Here is a 21,297-nt window from a genome sequence, read left to right on the forward strand (position 1 = left end):
CTATATATATAAAATGATAAGCCTTTATATGTCACGTTTTGAATCTCAGGGGCTACCCTGAGTGTCAAGTCTTCAAAATTTGAGTCATCAGAATTCAAGGAGTACTGGCCTACCAGTCCGAAACTTGGGGGGTCTGCTGCCCCCCCCCCCCAACCCCCAAGTTTCGTAGAAAAAGAAATATGGACTACGTTATGATTAGAAATGACATGGAAAGCAAACATCAACAATATATATAAAGGAGAGCTGGTTATGAAAAGGTCAAGAGTATTGGGAGAATGATTAGGATTATCCAGTATTCTGGTGAATGATTTATGTTATATCATTACAGATACAAATTATTTTTATTATTATTATTATTCAGGCCTCCATGGAGTCAAAAGACTCATCGTAGGAGGTCCTTTCTAAGAAACACAAGTCTATCAAGACTCATTGAGGGAGGTCCCTCCTAGGAAACACAAAGTCTATCATACTACTCCTTAAATGCGTTGACCGTTCTCGCTCTCACCACTCTATCAGGCAATGCATTCCATGGTTCAACCACCCTTCATACAAAGAAACCACTCCTCACCCTCTTGCTCAGTTCCTTTCGTAACTTCCAGGGATGGCCCCTTATCACGACTCCTTCCTGCTGTTCAACCAAGCGAAAGAACTCCCCAGTATCAACCCTGTAACCACCTCTCAACAGTTTAAAAGTCTCAATCATATCACCTCTCCTTCTTCTATCCACCAAACTCTGCAGTTCACACTCCCTCAGCTGATCCTCATAACTAACATTGTACAGTCCTGACACCATCTTTGTTATCCACCTTTGTACCCTTTCCACAGTTAATTTATCCCCTTCAAATCCTGGGGACCAAATCTGAGAACAATAGTCTAAGTGTGGTCTGATCAGAGTCTTATACAATGGAATGATAATCCTTTTATCTCTGTAGGTCAGTGTCCTTCTCATTATTGCAGCAATACCTTTGCAATATGTCCCCTAAATTTCAGGTTTCTATCAATCATCAATCCCAGATCTCATCTCCCCTACTTCCTCCAGTATATCTCCTCCCATAGAGTATGCAGCGTCCCATCGATGTGTCCCAAACCTCAAGACCTTACATTTTGCTGCATTAAACTTAAACCTCCATTCATTTGCCCATCTATCTAGCTTATTCAGATCCTTTTGCAGGGCTACCACATCCGCACTTTGGTGATTCTACTTCTCTTCTAGCTTGATCTGTGAATTTTGAGAAGAGGAGTCAGGGTGAATTATGAATGCTGAGATTCCCAAGGAAGATTATCTAACTATTTGGGTAATTAGACTGCATGTGATCAACTTTTAGATTTGTTTTATATATTATATTTCAAATTACACATACACACAAATGTGCTCACTTTCACTGCTGCTTAACTTTACCAAATGAAATAAAAATAAACCTCCTTTTTAATGCTGATAAAAAAAATATACGCGGTGGTATCAAAAATTTTCGAGACTAGCTCTGTTTACCTACATTTACATGCTATCACCTTCAAAATAGTCCCCTTGAATATCAATACAGTGCTCCCAGTGTTCTTGCTGCTTCTGTAACGTATCCTGGAAGTCTTCTTTTCGAAGCATGTCAAGCAACTTCTGCAATTCGCATTGGATCTCCGCAATGCTGTCAAAATGGTTACTTTTGAGCTGGATCTTCATCTTCGGGAAGAAGGCGAAGTCTGCAGGAGCCAAATCTGGCGAGTAGGTTGGGTGTGGAAGTGAGATCATGTTTCTAGTGAGAAACTCACATGTAAGGAGAGCTCGGTGATAGGGTACATTGTCGTCATGGAGCATCTAGTTTTTCGCATGCCACAGATCTGGTCGCTTTTGCCAAATGTCCTCCCTCAGATGCCTTAAAACCTGGCAGTATAATTCGCTATTGATAGTCTGGCCTCCCAAGGACGAATTCTCGATGCACAATGCCACGAATGTCGAAAAAGATGATGACCAAGTACTTGGTCGAGCTGCGGACCTGCCTTGCCTTTTTCGGTATGTGGAGATGATGGGCTCTTCCACTGTGAAGACTATTGCTTCGTCTCAGGGTTGTATCCGTACACCCAAGTTTCGTCACTAGTAATGATACTCGACATGAAGGATGGGTCATCCATGGCATGCTGACGGAGTTCTTGGCAGACTTCGAAGCGTTGTTCCTTCTGCTCCTGGGTCAGCAGCCTGGGGATGAACTTGGCATCTACACGGCACATGTTCAAATCACACGAGGATTGCCTGGACTGTTCCATATGACACACTGACAATGGCAGCAATGTTGTGGAGTGTTCTCTGATGATCTTCATGCACAAGTTGTGAAATGGTTTTGACATTTTTGGGGGTTGGGCTCGTTGAAGGTCTTTCTGATCTCTCATCGTCTTCCAGTGATGTTCTTCCACTCTTGAAGCATGCCTGCCACTCAAAACACCTCAAACGACTCATTGCAGCATCGCCATAAACTTGCCGAATCATGTCAAACGTCTCTGTGGTAGATCTGCCCAGTTTCATGCAGAATTTCCCGTTTGCTCTTTGTTCTAACTAGCTGTCCATGATGAAATTGCAGATGTGGTAATGCAGGTGGTCAGAATAGCATCAGTTGCACAGCTCTCGATGCAGGACGATGTCTTTTGGCACACTGACTTATGAAGGTAGGTGCTCCCCGTGACTGTGCGTGCATCTGTTGGCGTGTTACAAACCTAGTCGCGAAACTTTTTGATACCCCCTCGTATACATATATATACAAAACTTGGAATGAGAAACATTGGCATTACACTGCTCATCAGATGAACTTTACCAGAGAGCCAGTGGATTCACATTCAATTACTGCTTTAAATTAAAGTTTCATTGGTCAGACAACTGTTTCGAACTAATAGGATTTTGTCAGGAATCCTATGAGGACAAAATCCTACTCCATGCAATGACAAATAAACATCAATACCAAGACATAACCAAGTAATTCTTCCTTATATTCAACATGCAATGGACAGAATTTCTATAATACTATAACATGATATAAAAGTAGCCTTCATACTACTATTCATCACCATAAGATTTTTACATCTGCCCCTTAAAAACAGCCAGGTGTTTATAAAATTCAATGATTGTCAGACATACAAAAATATTTTGGGAAAATTTGGAGAAAAGAGCAAAGCTAATAATAATGGCAAATACCTGTTGGATTTATGCTTAGGACATGGACTGGTTATTACTAATACAATGTTCCAACATAAAAATATGCACAAATTTACATGGAGAGAAGAGGTGAGGAATAAGAAGTCTCATTGACTATGTTATTGTTGACAGTAATATTTTCTCACTGGTACAGAACACTAGAGTGTACAGAGGATTTGAAATAGGAAGTGATCACCATTTGGTCTTGAGTAAGATGAAATTGAATTTCGTACTGAAAAAAAGAACATGTAAGAAAGTTTTAAGGTGAATAAAAGTTGAGCAGCTCTCAGATGCAAACTGTAGACTAAAATACAAAAACATTATTCAAGAAAAAATGAAAGAGTTTGAGAACAGGAACCAAACCTTAGAGAGTCAGTGGCAAATCCTGAAGAAAACATTGATTGATTCAGCAAGAGAGACATGTGGTGAGGTCTACAAGGATAGAAAAATCAGAACCCCTTGGTCGACATGGGAAGTTAAATAGGCAGTGAAGGAAAAAGAAGAAAGCATATCAGAGGTTCCTGGCAAATAAGTCGCTTGTGCTCTCAGAGAATACAGAGACAAATGTAAGAAAGCTAAACACTGTGTAAAACTAGCTAAACAAGTCATGCGAAGACTTTGGTAAGAACAGAAAATAAATATCAAGAAGGTGACAAAATATTCTGGAGGTTGTTGAAAAAGCTCAGAAATGGAGGAAAGAGTGCTGTAAAAGGAATCAGAGATGATAAAGGTGACATGAAAACAGGAGAAAAAGATATATCCTTGATGTATGGAGTAATTACTTCGAAATATTGCTAAATGAAACAAGCAGAGATGACAGCACAGTAGTAAAAAACACTCAACAGACATGCAATCAGGAATATATTGGGTTGGCAAATAAGTTCGTTCGTTCGTTTGACAGCCTCCTCATTAGCGAAGGTTTTCCTGTTCTGAGAATTCTGCAACGATCAGAATAAGTGGTAATCGGAAGGTGCCAAGTCAGGTGAATACGGAGGATGCGGCAAAACATCCCAGCCAAGATGTAACAATTTACTCTGGGTTGTTAACGATGTGTGGGGTCTAGCGTTGTCGTGGTGAAAGACAACTCCTTTTCAATTTGCCAATTCAGGACGTTTTGTGCTAATTGCATGGACAGTGGTGTTAACTGTGAGCAATAGCCAGCTGAATCAATCTTTCTGCCTGACAGTAACACCTAGTAATGGACGACACCTTTATAATCCCACCACACAGAGAGCATGATCTTCTTTGGATGCAATCTCACTTTCGAGGTTGTTTGCAGCGGTTCTCTCTTGTGCCCCACCATGATCTTTTACGTATCACGTTATCATACACCACCCATTTTTCACCTCCCGTAATCATCCGATTCAAAAATGGGTCGCAGCGAATCACAGATGGATATGTGAGCAGTCATATTGGCCTCAGTCAATTCATGCGGCACCAAAACATTGAGTTTTGAAACATATTCCAGCTTGTGCAAATGGTTTTCAATGCTTGTATGGGACATGTTCAGTACTGCAGCAATCTCCAGCACTGTTTGTAATGGAATTTTGTCAATGATATCCTTCACAATACTCGATTCAACCTAGCTTGGGCGGTCCGCGCAAGGCACATCACTGACATCGAAATCTCCAGAACGGAATTTGGCAAACCACTTTTGGCATACACGTTCGGTTAAGGCACCATCCCCATATACGCTGCATATTTTTTTATGGGCCTCTGCAGCTCGTTTGCCTTTTTTGAAATAAAAAAGCAAAATATGCTGGTAATGTATGTTATTTCCTTTCATTTCTAAAAATATGTTACACACATGCAACTGAAGTAGGCCAAATGAAAATTCACTGAAAGGTTATGTGAAATGTCACCTTTTAACTGCGCAATAGCGTTGTGCAGTAGCGCAACAATAGCAACAGGCGATGCATGTAAACTTGTACTAACGCATTAACCAAACGAACTTATTTGCCAACCTAATATATCCATACTTGAAGTAGAAAAAGCCATCAAATGCCTGATATGTGAAAAGGCAGGTCATGATATCGACCAGAAATGCTCAAGTATGGAGGTATAAAAGTCTTACAGTGGCTGCACTGCATAGTTCAGAAGGCCTGGCCAGAGGGATGAATTCCAGATGATTGGAGTAAAGCTCTCATAGTACCCATATATAAAAAGATAAAACTGAATGTGAGAATTATAGAAGTATTTCCCTACTGAATGTTCCTGGTAAGATTTATTCAAGTATATTTGAGAAATGGTTGAGAAGGATTGTGAAAGCAGAGTTTAGTGAAGAACAAGCTGGATTCAGGCCAAATAGAGGCTACCAGGATCCAATTTTCATGTTACAACAAATAGTTGATTAATCGTAGGAATATAACAAAATCTGTATTTAAGTTTTGTAGATCTGGAAAAGGCATATGCCAAGAGAAAAGCCATTCAAAATGATATAGTTGTATGATATCAATGGGGCATTATATCAAGCAATACTTAATCTTTATTTGAATTGTAAGTCAGCAGTTAGAATTGAAGTACTGTACAGGAAGATGGTTTAATGTCAAATCTGGTGTCAGACAAGGATGTACATTATCCCCTCTGTGATTCATTATCTATATGGATCACATTATGAAGGAAAATGATATTAAATCTGATATCAAAATTGGAGATGTCAATGTCATCTCTTTGCTTTATGTGAATGATGCTATACTTCTAAATAAATCTGCTATGTCTGCAAGATTCCCTGACTAAATTGAATAACTGTTGTAATAGATATATGATATGAAGGTAAGCAATAACAAGACAAAGACAATGAAAATAGGCAGAGGCATTGAAAATATCAACTGCATTGTGAATGGAGAACCTATAAAACAAGTAAAACATTTCAGCTACTTAGGCACAATATTTAGTGAAGATGGTAAATTAAATATCGAAACAGACAACAGAATCAACAAAGCTGGTATGGTAGGAAGGCAAGTGAATAAATTTATATGGAATAAGAGAGAAAATAGTCAAAACACTAAATTAACTGTATACAAGATATTCAATCCAGTTTTAACTTATGGATCTGAGAGCTGGGTTAGAAGTAAAACATTTGACCAAAGACTAGAGACCGCAGATATGAGAGTCCTGGGAAAGATTAGGGGCATGAACAGATGGCATCAATGGCAATATCATATTAAAAATGAGGATATTAGGAAAGAACTTGACAATGTTAGCATCCAGGAATGCATTAGCAGAGCTAATCTCAGGTGGTATGGTCACTTGAACAGAATGGGAGAGGAAAGATTAGTAATATTGTAATCTTGACAGGTAACAGATTGATTTAGAGGAAAATTGTAGATAGGAATTTAATAATGGTGTAAGTTTTTCATGCAGTACTATCATATCCTGTACATCTCTTGAGGGTACATATCAGGAATTTGATGGTGATCGGTTGTGCTACATATGTTATGTACGAAAAATAGAATGATCCAGAGAAATTACACAAATTCATCAAGGGAGGTCCACACTCACACAAAGGTCATCAATACCATGTCCTATACCCTCTCCTCCCATTCACAATTTCTGCACTTACCAGTTCTCAGGCAATGCATTCCACTCACTCACCACTCTCCATACAAAGAATCTTTTGCTCACATTTTCCTTACAGCTTCTAGGAATGGACTCTTGTTCTGCCCTTGTCTTCCTCTATTCTATGCAAAAGCTCATCCACATTAATATAGTAACAACTCCTCAGCAATTTATGTCTTAATCACATCTCCCTCTTCTTATTGTAATCACAAGGCCTCTGCAAATTACATTCCCTTAATCTGTCTTCCCCATATTCCAGGATTTATCACCAATTTAGTTAATCTTCTCTGGATGTTCTCTAAGATATCCTCATCACTATGAAAACCAGGTGACCAGATCTGTGCATGTACTCCATAAGCGACTCGTTCAAGGCTTTATACAAGGGAACCATAACCTCTTTGCTTCTATATGTTAAGCTCATTCTCATCATTGCCATAATCCATTGTTATCTTACAATTTAGATTTTGCATAGTCCAGGAATCCTGTTCTAGAGATCCAACATGGAATTTTTCAAGCTATTTCAGTCCTGTAATAAGTGGAACAGTGGTCTCACACTGGATGATGAAATTCACTAGAGTCAATCACAAACATTCGTGCCCATGGTGAGATTTGAACCTGCAGCTTATTGATTGGAGAGCAGCTACATTAACCACTTAACCAACCAGGCTGGCAAGACCACTTTGTCAGAGACCACACCCAGATCTCTCATCTCCTCTACCTCCTTCAGAATTTCCCTATTTATAGTGTACTGTGTTCCATCCTTGACTACCAAATTTCAAAATTCTGCATGTGCAAGATCAAACTAATAGCTTTTTTTTTATTATTATTATTATTATTATTCAGGCCTCCAAGGAGTCAAAAGACTCATCGAGGGAGGTCCTTCCTAAGACATAAAGTCTGTCAAGACTCATCGAGGGGAAGTTCCCCCCTGAGAAACACAAAGTCTATCATACCACTCTTTAAACTCACTGACCGTTCTTGCTCCCACCACTCCATCAGGCAATGCATTCCACAGCTCAACCACCCTCCACACAAAGAAACCACTCCTTACCCTCTTGCTCACAGTTTCCTTTCGTAACTTCCAGGGATGGCCTCTTGTCATCACTCCTTCCCACAGCTTCACACACTTGTCTACTCAGCTCCTCCTGTAAGGCTAAAATCTGTTCTAATCTTTAAAATTCTTCCCAACTTTGCACATCTCCAGTTAAACCTGTTCTTAAAAGTTTAACAATAAATAATCCCAAAACAAACCCATCTGTGACACACCATTGACCTTTTCCTCTCTTGGGAAAAGGTCAATGGTGTGCATGTACTATACACTACCTCTGATACATATCTTACAACCACTTTGCTATCCAACTTCCAGTATATTATCCAGTTCCATCTGTTCTAGTCAAAGATGTGGAAAAGAAGTGAAAATGCAAATCAGGATTAGCCTATCATACTATAAGCAAGGGTCATCCCTTACTATGGCAGAAAGCAGAAATGGCATACTTTGTCAAGAAATTTCAGGAATGCTATGCACACATATTCAATGCAATAAGAACCAAGACATCATCCTTCATCAAGAATCTCATGCAAGTAGACCTTACATATAATGCATATTATTATGTTTTGCAATGTGATAATTCCAACTAGGACAAATGCCATCACATGCTGATGCTTATTATTGTCAATCAGTTTTCAATTGCTGATTCCATTCCGGCTTTGTTAAAGTTAGAGATCTCTTGTTGTAGAGAAGTTTTATTTAAAATTATGTGGTCTTTAAACCAGAACTAGTAAGATGCCTTTTAAACTCTTTCCTTCTATATTTCTTTTTTTTCTTCTCATCTCATCCGATTGGTAATGGGTTGAGTTCACTAAGAAGAAAGGTTCTCCACTTATCGCGATCTTTAGCCATCTCAATCATGACTCTATAGCTGGGTAGATGTGAATGTTCTTTCAGCAACTTTATCCAAGTACTTCTTGGTCTTCCTCTAGGTCTTTTTCTTCCTATATATCCATTCAGAGCTAAACATGGGAGTCTATGATGGGCCATTCTCTGAATATGACCAAACCATCTCAATTGATGCTTAATAATTGTGTCTATTATACTATCTGGGAAGTTTAAATCTGTTCTGACTTGATCATTAGTCTTGTGTTGCATTCAGTGGGTGTTATTAATTTTTCTAGGCATTTCATTTCAAATGCTTGAAGTTTCTTGATTGGTTGTTGAGTTAATCTCCAGGCTTCTGAAGCATAAGTAGCTGTTGGGATAATAATTGTTCTATATAATTTTAATTTTAGACTCGTTGGGATTTTTTATTTTGCCATATTTTGTTTAGTTTATTCATGTTGGTCCAACCTAGGTTTAGCCTGTGTTTTACTGTTTCCATATAGTTGAGGTTGCTAGATATAAGACTGCCAAGATAAACATATTTATTAACTTGTTCCAGCAGGTGATTTTCGAGATTTATAGAAATATTTTCTTCTTCTCTACCTATCTTCATTATTTTTGTTTTATGAAGATTTATTTTCATACCATAAGTCTACAAGAGTCATTTAAAAGATTAATAGTTTTTTCCAGCTGTGGTTTAGAATCTGCTAAAATAATGACATCATCCACATATTTTATGTGATTAATGTTGGTACCATTGATTTTTACACCTGGTTCATCAGCTATGGCTTTACAGACTTCTTCTAGGAAGATGATAAAGAGTTGAGGTGAGAGAGGGCATCCCTGCATTACACCTTTCTTGACTCTGAAATTCTCGGTTTTAATGTTGTTTGTTTTAACAAAAGCTTTGGTGTCTCCATAATAATTTGTAATAAATGTAAAAATATCAGAATCCATTTTTACGTTTTTTAGGATAGTGATCAATTTGTTTCTATTAACTGAATCAAAGGATTGCTTAAAATCTATAAAACAACAGTATATGGGGAGGTTGTATTCCCAATATTTTTCTGCTATATTATTAATGGTGAAGATATGGTCTATAGTGGATCTATGTGGCCTGAATCCTGCTTGGTTTTCCTCTATGATTTTCCCCTGAGTTCTCTTTTGTATAATTCGAATGAATAGTTTATAACTATGACTTAAGAGTGTTATGGGTTTATAATTTTCACATATTCTTTTGTCTCCTTTTTTGTGAATTGGTATAATAATTCCTGTTTTCCAGTCAGTTGGAATTACTCCAGTATAAAGAATTTGATTAAATAAATTCATTAAGAAATTAATGGCTTCCTTGCCACCATATTTCCATAGTTCTATAGATATTCCATCTTTACCTGTAGCTTTTAAAAGTTTCATTTGGTTTATTGCATTTATAATTTCTGCTGAGGTTATGGGTGGTGCCTTTTCATATATCATCTTTTTTGTTATACTTTCCTTCTGTTCTTTTTTGAAATAATGTTAGCAGTCCTTCCAAATATTTTAATATTTTGTATTGACCCAGTTTCTAGATTGTTTTTATCTTTCATTGTTAATGATTTATCTTTATAAATCTTAGTTAATTCTTTGATAATTTTGTATACCGTTTTATTATCATTTCTTTTATTAGCTTCTTCACACAGTTTTGCTTTTTCCTCCAACCAGTTATTTTTGGCAGATTTGCACATTTTATCAATTTTGTTTTTAAGATTCTTATAATGTTGTTTATTTTCTTCTGTATTTTTTATATTTAATATATGCTTCGCTGCTCTTTTTTCTTCTAAAGTATTTAGAATTTCAGGGGTTATCCATTCATGATTTGGTCTTGATGTTGTACCAAGTATGTTTCTTGCAGTGCTTGTAACAATTTTTTTACCTTGATTCCATGTATTTTCTATATTGTTATGGGATAATCTTCTAAACTCATTTCCTATTAGTGTCTGATAGTTATCTTGCATAGATTTCTCTTTCAGTTTTGAGAGGCCCACTTTGTTGATAGGAGCTTGTGATTTACGATACTTGAATTTTAGTTTAATTTTTGCTGCTAGCAGTTCATGGTCAGTGTCGAAGTCTGGAGTTTTTAAAGTTCTAACATTTTGCACTGATGATTTCCAATTGTGTTTGATTAGAATGTAATCAATACAGTTCTTTGTTGTACCATCTGGTGAGGTCCATGTGTATTTGTGGGAAGGTCTATAGAAAAAAAAGGTATTACAGATAAATAGATTATTTGCTTTACAAAATTCTATATTTATGAATATAGAATTTCTATATTCATAAATATATTTATGAAATTTTATTCAGGGAAATACTTCCAGAATATAAGTTTGAAAGTATTGTTGAAAGGATTATTTTATGTAACACGAGCCAAGTAATGGCACTTTAAAACGTTCTCTAATTTCATTGATTTTACATGATTTTCTGTGATAAATTTTTTTACCCCCCCTTTTTTTTTGCTGATCAGACAAATTCATATATATAAAAGCAGATTCATCCCTGTAAGATTTATGAATAATAACAATTGGACTATTAGCTATAAAAGTAGAATTTAAGTCATGTTATGCCTGGTATTTCTAATAGACAGGAACTATTTAATGACAGCCTGAAGAATGCTGTTGAGAGCACAGATTGAAAAAAAAGGGCAATGGCAGTGGTTCTAAAGATACAAGACTATTCACTTTACTATTTTATTATTATTAAATAATAAAATAGTAAATATTCACTTTACTATTTTATTCTTTAATATATGGAAAGTTAAAAAGTACTAGATAGGATGATCACAACTTTGGAAGTGTTTCACTGAGAGCCATCCAATGTAAATGTGCTAGTGGTAGTGTGAATCCATTCCAGGTCTTCTATGGTTGCAGCATTGTTTACATACTTATAAGCAGTGTCCTTAATAAATGTTCATAGTGATTCATAGAACTTGTAAGCCAAACAAAGAGGTAGAGGAAACCCTACTTCATTTTATCTACCTCTCTTGCAGGGTCAATGAGGTGAGCCAGAATAGTCCAGCTTCTGTTCCTGTCTTGATGGAAAATATAAACATTGGTTTAAAAAAATCATTACAATTGAGGTTAGGAATAACCAGAGCACATCTAGATACACCGAAGATGTGGCTATCACCTGCATGAAGGTGAAAGGTCCATAGATTTTCCAAGCAGTCAAGACATGATACATTCTGATCATAGGATTGTCATGTTCTTAACTTTGCTGTGCAGATGTTCAGTGTTTCAAATTCCAATAGTACTAACAGATGAAATATCATTTTATAAGAGAACACCATCTGAATGAGCATGGTGCCATTTTCACTAAAGATGTCTAGTATTCCATTCTTAATGTTATGTGAAGTCCTTTGTCCAGAGTATATGGCCAGCAAAAGTTGGAATTTTTTACACATGTCAGATTTAATTTTGTCAAGCAGTTGATTCGGACATTTCCAAACTCTCTGCTTATATGCATTGTTGGCTTTTGCAGACAAAACAAATGCTGCTCTCATGCATTGTACATTTCCTTGTAATGCTGTTCTGTATTAGAATTACAAGGAGTAATCTCTGGAAAAAATGTGCTATTTTGAGTAATAATTGGCAAAATTTCTGGAATTTTAGTGTAGTACTGTTTATTTTTCATAACTTAGCATGTCTCCATGATTTTTCATGTGACTTATGCATTATTTATTAAAATGCATTGAAATTGCCTTCCTTAAACAGAACACAATGGCAGCACTCACGAGGTCAACCATGCGACTAGGTGAGTACTGCAAAAATAAAGTGCCATTAACGGCATACTTTTCAAAAATAGTTCAATGTTGTGAGTGTCATATGTATGCATAGCAGAATGTAAAAGATGTGTTTGTGGAGAGGTTGAATGGGAGATGAGAGAAAGTGTGGATTTGCAGGAAGTGTGATTCATTATCAGATCATGAGTTAATGAATACGAAACAGACTGAAGAAATAAAAAATGGCCTAAATGGAATGGAAGAATGTAGAAGCAAAAGTTAGTGATAAGGGAGCAAAGGAAATATGAATGAGGAAACAGAAGTAAGGTGTGTCAGAATGAGAGGTAGTGAGACAACGGGAGTGAAATGAAATTGTTGGAATTCAAGGATTTGATGAAACAGTTATTGAAAATTGAAATAATTAATATGTGGAGTGATATTAGACATTTAGTGAAAACTAATGAAAGCATGAAAAAGAATAGAATGAAAGAAAAAAGGGTAAAAGAGGTGATGAATGATTCCAGGATAACAGCATATGGAGATTCCACTGTTAGAGGATTAGTTAATGAGAAAGTCTATACAATCTATCCAGAAGGGAGAATGAGCAAGATAATTCAGTCTTTTGACATGAGGAGGTGAAGAGCAAGAGAATTAGTGGTGATTGTGGGAAAAAATTATTTAAATGGACATAAGGAGAATGTAAGGGCAAATATTGGGAGGTTAGTGAGAAGAGTGAAAGATAACAGTATAGTAGGGAAGGTTGTCAGTGTGTTGACAAGGTATGACAATGATGAGTTGAGATGGAGAGAAAGAATCATGAATGGTATGGTAGCAGAGGTGTGTGAAGAGAAAGCAGTATAGTTTGTGGATGTATGCAGAGGTGAATCAAGCACTATTGGCTACCAGGGGCCTCAAGCTTGAAGGAAACTTTTTTTTTTTCCAGAGGAAAAAATTTAACTTTTTACTCCAACTTAAATATATTCTTTCTTTTTTTTATTAAAATATTTTATTATTTTTATTTTATATATTTAATGTCTGATGTTATTATAAAGAAAAATTTGCTGCAATGTTTTGAAATAAAAATATCATATATTACATGTATTTAATTTTTTGTTATAGTGAAGCCTGAGTAGCATATATATACATAAATGTTTTTTTGGGGGGGAGGAGGAGGGGGGGGAAGCAGCCTCCAGTTGGCTTAATCTTCCCTGATGTATGCCACATGTTTGAGAGAAGAATGGAGTTGTACAGGCATGACGGGTTGCATTTGAATGGCTTTGGAGTGAGTGGACTGGAGAAAGTGTTGCTAGATGAAAGTGCAGTGTGTGATGCAAGCAAGAGATCAGAAGTAAGAGTTGAAGCGAAAGACTGGAAAAGTGGTATTGAAGAGATAGAAGTGCTTGGCAGTGGAAACAGTAGTAGTATGAGAGATAGAGAGAACAGGAATGCAAGAGGAATGGGGAAATGGAGAGAGAGCTTGGGGGGGGGGGACATAGCACAGAGAGAGAAAGAGCGGATGTTGAAAGTAGAAGTGAAGAGATGATCAGCACGGAGTATATCACATTGTGGGTGGGGAAGTCCAGACTGAGCAGATCTATGTAGTAAGCATTGATAAAAGTTATCGGACAGGGACAGGTGTGGTGGTGAAATTACAACCAACAAGTGGTTTGGATAGGACAGATTATACACTTAAAAATGAACTGCTGTTTGTTTACAAATGTCAGAAGTATCAGAAATAAGGGAGATGAAATGGTTTCACTGATTGAGTTTATTCACCCCAAAATCATTGGAATAAGTGAAACATGGCTGAATGAAGATGATATCCTAATGGGAATAGAAATGGATGGATACAGTATTTTTTTTGTGAGGATAGAAAAGACAAGATGGGAGGGGAATGCTGCTGATGATAGCAAGGGAATTATGTTCACATAAGATATACATGAAAGAGGGAAATAGTGGCAATGGTTATGAGGCAGTGTGGTGTTAAGTAGAGGTTGACAGGAAGACATATTTGGTGGATGTTGCTATAGGCCAGGGAATGTGGAGGGTAGTGACGACTTCTTATTGTGCTATCTTCTATCGAAGGTCAGCGACCATCTTGGCGAACAAACTGCGCTCTTGTGCTAATCTGAGCAGTTGTGCACTGTTCTTTCCTGTCCACGTCTTGATGTTGTCAAACCATGATATTCTTTTTATTCCTCTAGTTCCTTTGCCATCAATTCTTCCTATCAAAATAGTTTGTAGAAGTTGGTATTTGCTGTTTCTCATGATGTGGCCAAGATATGATGTTTTTCGTTTCTTGATTATTTGTACAAGATGTTTAGCTTTGCTAATGGATTTTAAGACATCTTCATTGGTATTTTTTTCTGTCCATGATATCTTTAGCATTCTTCTGTATAGCCACATCTCAAAGGCTTCGATTTTCTTGATGGTTGTCGCCTTCAATGCCCATGTTTCAACTCCATAGAGCAGAATAGACCACACGTAGCATTTCAGCATTTGGCATCTGACTTCCATGTTTAGGTCTTTATTGCGGAATAGTGTTCTCATTTTCATGAAGGACTGCCGCGCAACTTCAATCCTTGTCTTTATATCTATTTCTGGATCCCACCATTCATTAAGCCAGTAACCAAGATATTTATATCTTGACACTTGATCAATATTTTTCCCATTGAGTGTCAGTTTCATTGATGAGGCTGGATGTTTGCTGATGATCATGTATTTTGTCTTGTTGATGTTTATATTTATTCCCATTCTTTGGCTTTCTATGTATACTCTGTCAATGAGTTTTTGGAGATCCATAATATTATCTGCAATTAGCACGGTGTCATCTGCATATCGAAGGTTGTTAACAATCTTTCCATTTATTGTGATTCCCTCTGAACATTCTTTTCCAATGCTTTTTTAAAGATTACCTCTGCATATATGTTGAACAGGAGTGGTGAGAGCACACATCCTTGTCTCACTCCTCTTTTGATGTTAATATCACTGGTGGTAATGTTTTCTAATTGAACGGTAGCTGACTGATTCCAATATAGATTTGTTATTAGTCTTATGTCTTGTTCGTCTAGCCTTATTTGTTGAAGGACTTCTATTAAGTTAGTGTGTCTGACTTTGTCGAATGCTTTTTCAAAATCTATGAAACACAAAAAGACAGATTTCTGTTTTTCTATGCATTTTTGTATCAATATTTGGGTACAGAAAAGGGCCTCTCTAGTACCAAAACCATTCCGAAAGCCGAATTGTGTTTCACTTAGAGTTTCTTCACTTTTTCTATAAATACGATTCTGAATTACTTTCAAAAATATTTTTAATGTTTGGCTCATTAGACTAATAAGTCGGAAGTCACCACAGGAATTCGCTTTGGGTTTCTTTGGGACAGTGATAAATGTAGATTTGAGCCAATCTGATGGAAATTCATCACTTTCATATATTTTATTAAATAGTTTTTCAAGAAGTTTGATGTTATCTCGTTCTGTTAATTTTAAAAATTCTGTTTGCACACCATCTGGTCCACTGGCTTTTCCTGTTTTACTTGTTCATATAGCATTCTCTATTTTGCATTTCATGATTGCTGGTCCTTGAATGTTATCTTTTATATTTATAGGCTTCTGTCTAGTATCATTGAAAAGTTCTGTTACATATTTTATCCAAATCTGTGCTTTATTCTCTTCTTCTAGAACTATTTTTCCATTTTCGTCTCTTAGAGACACTATTTGCTTTTTCCTCAGTTTTCCAGAAATTTCGTTGATTTTCTTATACAGATTGAAATTATCATGTTTCTTCTGAAGCAGTTCAATTTCAGTACATAAATTAGTAGTGACTAAGAAATGTATAAACAACTTGGATTAGTGAACAAAGGAAGGGTAATTGTTATAAGTGATTTTAATTATGGTGGGATAGATTAGAATGAAGAAATAGCATATGGGAATAATGAATTTCTGGAGTTCTTGAGAGATAACTATCTCAGGAAGCACATAAAGGAGGGCACATGAGGATTGAGAGTTTTTGATTTGATCATTTCAACAGATGATATAATTGTGAGTGGGGTTTCATGCTTTCCTCCATTTGGTGAGAGTAACCATGAAGTGATCCCGTGGTTTATGGCTAGCCACATACAGACTTTTGTGAGGAAAGGATAGATGTGGAATTATAAGGCTGGTGATTATGACAAGCTTAGGAGACAGCGTGGAAATATAGCATGGAACGAGGAGTTGAGCAGTAAGGAAATAAATGCTGCTTGGGAACTGACAAAGAAATACATAACAGCATCAATGTGTGAATGTATTGTGAAGGCCAAAAGGCTGAATAATGTCAGTGTAAAATGGATGAATGAGGAGCTTAAGCATGAAATCTGGAAGAATAAGGTAATTTGGAGGCAGTACAAGATGAATAATGGTAATAATCAGTTACATGAAGAGTATAAAGAACAAGGCAGAAGAGTGACTCAGTTAGTAAGGAAAACAAAAGTGCACTATGAAAAGAAATTGGCAAATCAGGCAAAGAGAAAAACACCCAAGTTTTTTAGATATGTGGAAAGTAGATGAAGAATGATTATGGTAAGATGATGTTTATGGATGAAAATGGTAGAATGATAATTATTGCAGAAGACATTGTTGAGTTATTCAGTGATCAATTTATAAGGCTGTTTCATCCTCATCAGGGTGGAATCATGAACTTAAGTGTAGAAGACATAAGAGAGGATGGTTTAATTGTGAGTGAGCAAGGGGTATTTGAGGAAATAAATAACAGTGATGTCAATTAGGTGATAGGATTTGATGACATATCACCAACGTCTTAAGAGAATGTTCCAGGGAAGTGGCAGTAGCATTGGCATGCCGGAGTCTTACAACAGCACAGGTTCCAAGGGAGTGGAAAGAAGGTAAAATTGTTCCAGTGCATAAAGGTTGTGATAAGGCTGTAGCTTCAAATTATAGGCTGGTCTGTATATCTGGAGTTGTGGTGAAGGTACTGGAAAGATTGGTGAGAAGTAGGATACAGAAATCTGTTGATAAAAACGGTATTCTCTGTGGTTATCAGCATGGATTTGTTAAGGGGAGATCATGTTTTATTTACTAACTTATGTGCTATAATAAGGTGGCATATACAGTGGTGTACAGGAAAACCTCGCTTAACACGAATTCAATATGCATGATAATCAGTTAGTGCGACTGAGCGAAACGATACTACTTCCCTCTTTAAGCGAGTGATTAATCAGTTAACACAATTTTTTTACATTATGCGAAATTTTTCTTGCCAATCTGCAGTGAGCGGAAAAGCTGGAGGTCATTAAGAGACATTAAAGTGACACTAGTAATACAATGACTGCGCGAGACCTGGGATACAGAAAGTCTACAGTTTGGACTATATTAAATAAGAGCAAAGAATACAAAGAACAAGGAAAGTTGCTACTGGTTCTTTAACTATGCAGATCACCTGAAATAGAAGCCATTTAATAGTTTCTATTTCGGGTGATTCTTCTGATTGAGATGGAGCATCTTTTATCACTCTGGATTGAAGATTATAACCCTGTACCTCTTAGTACAGGGAATAAATATAAAGATAAATGTGAAAGCTTTACTGCGAGTTTAGGATGGTTTGACTGTTTTAAAAATTAAGCTGGACTGCATAACATAAGAATAACTGGGGAATCTGCTAGTGCTGATAAAGATTCTGTGGCCAAGTTTCCTAAAAAAATTGCAAAAGATAATTCAGAAGGATGGTTATGATGATTGGCAAATATTCAACATTGACGAAATTGGTCTCTTTTGGAAGCATGTGCCAACAAAAACTGAAGCATCTCAACCAGGATACAAAATATCTAAAGATGGTCTTACTCTTATTAGGAGGCAATGCAGAAGACAACTTTAAACTCAAGCCTATGTTAGTTTATCATGCACAAAATTCAAGATGTAACATTATTGAAGAAATCAGTACAACTGGATAATGAAGATCTGAGGAAACTTGCTTGATTCCCATTCAGAACAGTTAAGTGAGAATGATCTCCTTGAACTAGAAGAACAGCATGCATATGAAGAAGAAGATAAGGAGTGCGAGCAAGGTTTTGAAATTTGGTAATCAACAGTTGGATGCAAGGGAAACTTTAAAGGAGGCAGAGGAGATGAGAGATATGAATGTGGTAGTGGATAAGGACCTGGAATTCAGGGGCCAAACTGCCTAAGTTGTGAAGATGTCACATCGGATAATGGCAATGATGCAGAGGACCCTGACAATCAGTAATAAAGAAGTTATGATGCTATGGTATAAGGCCTTGATCAGGCTGCATGTGGATTATTGTGCACAGATTTGGTCACCAGGTTTTCATGGTGATGAGGATATGTTAGAAAGGGTATAGAGAAGATTCACAAAGGCAGTCACTCGATCTTTGGAATGTGGGGTACAAGGACAGATTGAGAGAATGTAAACTGCAAAGCTTCATGAATGGGAGGAGGAAGAGGGATATGATTGAGACATAATAAGCTAGTCAGGGATTGTTATCACATTGACATGGATGACATTTTTCATAGAATGGGAGAGGAAGGTAGAACAAGAAGCCATTGCTGGAAACTGTATAAGGAGGGTGTGAGCAGAGGAGTGAGGAACAGGTTTTTTTGTTCATGAATGGAATGCATAGCTTAAGTGTGTTGTGAATGTAGACACAATGAATCAGTTTAAGGCATGGTTGGATGAGCATTGTGTGCGATAGTGTGCACCTCTCATGGTAGGTATCTGACTCCATGGGCATCAAATGTTAATAACAATAACTATAAATTAAAGATACCAAGAAATTATATACTTGGTTTAATCCTTTATCCAAGTGTAAGCAAACAAAGTTGTGCCTGAAGTATTTTAAGGACTAGGGCAACTCATGGTAAAGGTGGTATGACTTCACATCACTTACCTTAGTATCCCATAATGCAAAGCACATTTCCTTGTGGATATGTATACTGCTATGCATTATAGGAAGGGTCACTACCCAGACTGGTTTCGACCTTTACTGAGGTCTCTTCAGTGGGAGCCAGAGCCAGAGGTGATACTAAGGTTGAAGTAACGCAGAAGTCATATTTCATATACGAGCTGCCAAAAGGTGTCACACCTCATTAAATTACTCTGGATTAGAGAAAGTTGTTGGAAGTTTTTTCACTTGGTTATACTATTAAAGATACCAAGAAATTATATACTCTGTTTAATCCTTTATCCAAGTGTAAGCAAACAAAGTTTGCACTTTGATTAGAGATCTCTAATCTCTAAGTATTATAATAATAAGGTGTGACACCTTTCGGCAACTCATATAGGAATATGATGTCTGCATTACTTCAACCTTGATATCACCTCTGGGTCTGGCTCCCACTGATGAGACCTCAATAAAGGTCGAAACTGGTCTGGGAAGTGACCCTTCCCTTAATGCATAGCATTATACATGTCCGCAAGGATATGTGCTTTGCATTATGGAATACTAAGGCAAGTGATGTGAAGTCATACCACTGTAATATCGTCTGTTTCCTTTTCTTATATATCCTGGAATATATAAGATCGTCACTTAATTTTATACGTTCCCCCTTTTATACTCTAGATTCCTACCTTCTGTATTCTATACTCCTTCTACCCGAGAGTAATGGAAATATTTATTTAGATTTTTTGACTGTGCCATCCATGCCTCGATATGGTGCAAGAAATATAGTACTTCCAGTAGGTTATTAAATCTTTCACAACAAACCTCTTTATCATCCCTAAGTTATCAATTTGCTTTGCAGTCCTGGCCCTTTTTCTCACTTACTATTTATATCAATGCTTCCCGCTTAGGTTCGATTTTTATTTAAGATCAATGCATTGCAATTTAAAATAAGATCAGGCAAAAACTTCGTTAAAAATGTTAAAAATGCAACATAGGATTTAATAGTCAACAAACAGGCGTATATTTTACACTATAAGAAAGAGGGTGATCCTCTGTAATTCTCAAAAAAAAACCTCAAAAAAGAAACTTGCATATATCTCTACTTCAATTAATACAAGGCACACATCATGTTATCTATCTAGCTTAAAGAATTATCATTAATAAACTTCTTAATACCTGCATATATCTCTCTTCAATTAAAACAAGGCACACATCATGTTATCTATCTAGCTTAGAGAATTATCATTTAACAAACTTCTTTATACCTGCATGTATCTCTCTTCAATTAATATAAGGCACACATCATGTTATCTATCTGGCTTAAAGAAATATCATTAACAAACTATCATTAACAATCTTAATACTTGATCAGCGTTAAGGACATGTTACGATTAATATAACATATTGTAAACTTAGTTAAGAAAAATCATACAAGATTATATACAGGCGTTAGATAAAAATCATAACCCAAAATATTTCCTAGGAATTAGCTATACTCATTCTTAGATGCAATCATCAAAATCCAGACAGAACAAGTCTCTAAAAGCTATTAATATCCTTCTTACATGCATTTTTCCCGTTCTACTACCTATTCTTATAGCGTCACACAGTCTAAATAAAACAATATTTTAATTCACATGGGCTGTCTTCTGTTGGGTTGCACTCTCCAATTCCATTGGCTGCGACTTCCTATGTTTCCTTTTCTTTGTCCTGGTTTTTTTTTCATCTCTCCTCTTTCAGGTCCTTGGGATACCGGCCATTCATCAGGTTGGCTCGCAGGATGTGGGTGGTGATTCATCGGCGTGATAATACACTGGCAAAGGGTCGCGAATTGTCAAGGCCTTCACGGACTTAGATAAGCGGAACAGCTCATAGACAAGTTCGGCTGCTCCTCAGCTGATTTGTCCCCTGGTCATCTACACTTCTGGGCTAAATGACGGCTCGTGGCATGGCTTCCCTCCTTGACACGTCAGGACATCACTCTCAGGCTTTCTATCACCTCGTCTCCTTGTATGCTCGTTTCTTCTCTGTGCAAAAACTCC

The 21,297-nt window shown here is 36.8% G+C and overlaps 1 protein-coding gene across 5 annotated transcripts in view; it reads right to left on the reverse strand.

Moving 5' to 3' along the window:
- LOC150101139 (uncharacterized) overlaps positions 1–21,297 on the reverse strand; it is a 916,744-nt gene that overhangs the window by 69,935 nt on the left and 825,512 nt on the right. The window lies entirely within an intron of this gene.

This window comes from Typopeltis vanoorti, chromosome 12 (assembly GCF_054136105.1).
Source record: "Typopeltis vanoorti isolate ZY-2024b chromosome 12, IOZ_Tvanoo_1.0, whole genome shotgun sequence".
Lineage (NCBI taxonomy): Eukaryota > Metazoa > Arthropoda > Arachnida > Uropygi > Thelyphonidae > Typopeltis > Typopeltis vanoorti.